Source organism: Pteropus vampyrus, unplaced genomic scaffold, assembly GCF_000151845.1.
Source record: "Pteropus vampyrus isolate Shadow unplaced genomic scaffold, Pvam_2.0 Scaffold55, whole genome shotgun sequence".
Taxonomy (NCBI): Eukaryota; Metazoa; Chordata; class Mammalia; order Chiroptera; family Pteropodidae; genus Pteropus; species Pteropus vampyrus.
The window spans coordinates 5,436,975-5,438,974 of record NW_011888836.1 but is presented as its reverse complement, the minus strand read 5'-3'; positions in this window follow the sequence as shown (position 1 = coordinate 5,438,974).

Genomic DNA, 2,000 nt, shown 5'->3' with positions numbered 1-2,000 from the left:
TGAAGCAGTGATCTAACTTCATTCTTTTGCATGTGAATGTCTATTTGTTCCAGTAACATTTGTTGAAAAGACTATTCTTTCCCTATGGAATGTTATTTCAATGTTTTTAAGAGAGACTAGACATTATTCAATAACAGTTGAGAACAGAACTAAATATGTAGTTATTTACTGCTAATGTGGTGTTTCTGTATTTAGGAAATAAAAATGCAGGACATCTAGTTAAATTTTAATGTCAGATAAACAATAATTTTTAGCATCAGTATGTCCCAAATATTTCATAGGACATACGTATATTAAAAATTATTTGCTGTTTATCTGAAATTCAAATATAACTGAATGCTCTGTAGTTTATCTGGCAACCCTATTTAATGTGTCTCTTCTGCTGAAGCCTGAAGAAACCAGTTATATATTGCTCAGAGATAACTGGAAATGTCACCATCATTGGAATGTCATCCCAACATCTTGTATCATGCATTCAACACTATGTGACCTTGAATGTGTTTGTCTCTCAATACTTGAGTTTCTTCTATTGCAAAATGAATTCTGACTAGAGATAAGGAGAGCTAGTAATTGTATGTAGGACCTCTTTACACAGTGTCATGTGCTTGCTCATTGGAGAAAAAAAAACTGTAATGTGATTTTGAAGTTTCTTTACACTTCTTTGACAGTTGTAGAACCAGCCCTCTCCTTTCTTCTCCATTCCATATTGTCTCTTTTACAAGTAGGAAATTGAAAACTAACCGGCAGGCTTAGAAGACTTAGATTTTGTCTTGATATACTCTGTAACTCACATATATTCTGTTCAGGCAGAAATTCTCTCCTCGTCCTTCAAATTTGGCAAGAAATCTTTTGACAAGTTGACCAACATTTTCCCTTCTCCCCTAGGAGAGGACAGAATATTCATGAGCCTTCAAGTAGACCTGTGACCATGCGCCTCAGATCTGGTGTGAGCTAGTTATCTAAACATAGCCTATAAACCAGGTAGCTGAGGCTAAGTTAGACCAGGCAGCCAGATTGAAGCTGTAAAAATTTCTCTTGGTATATCAGGTTTTATGTCAGAATTGTTGAAACCAGAAGGGTTCTGTGCCTACTTTGTAAAATTCATTGATTTAATAGAGAGGAGTACTGTATATCCACGAATGGTCTACTATTTTCTCCATTAAACACACATGTTCAAAAATTTATAAATGATCGCACGACTCTCTGTAACAGATCTGTTTGATCCTTTTGGAGGGCAAAACTTAAGTGCTAAAGAAATGAGACATTTATGATTTTCTTCTAGAATCTTTAAATGACAATAGACCCGATAGACCCGAATATCCTTTTTTTTTTTCTGAAGATTTCAGAGCAAACCCTTTTGTACAGAAAAGGTCTGAACCTGTATTCTCTCTCAGCACTTGCTAACATTCTTAATTCATAACTGTTGCAACTGGAAAATTTTCAAGAAAAAGTGGTTTCTTTACAGATTTTTTACCTGATCCATTCATGTAGCATCTAAATATACTTGTGAGATATTTACAGGGTCTCAGGTGCCCCTGGAAATATCCTGATAATGATTAGTAAATTTTAATAAAAAGGGTCAAGGTAAAAGTAATTTCAAGAATTTAGAATTTCCCATATTGGGATTATTTTAAATTTTATACATGGACATCAATTTAGTCACCTAAAAAGAAGCATATTGTTTCTGATGATTATTTCAAAAGTGTTATGAAAATTGTCAGGCTTTTAAACCTTCTTTGGAGTCTGAGATTTTTTCCAAAAGAAAAAGTTCTTGTTTTCTTCTGATTATAAACTATAATTTTAAATATGGGTAAAACGCAAGTTTCTCCACTGACTAATTCCAGTTTAAATTTTGAAATTTCTGTAAGCTTAATTGCCATAGCACCTACTGAAAATGCTTTCATTTCTTAAAACATAGTATATATTGCTCTACAAAAATTGTTTTCTACAATGAACACGCTTTCTGTAGAATCATTTAGAAGCAAAAGCTTCACAGAATA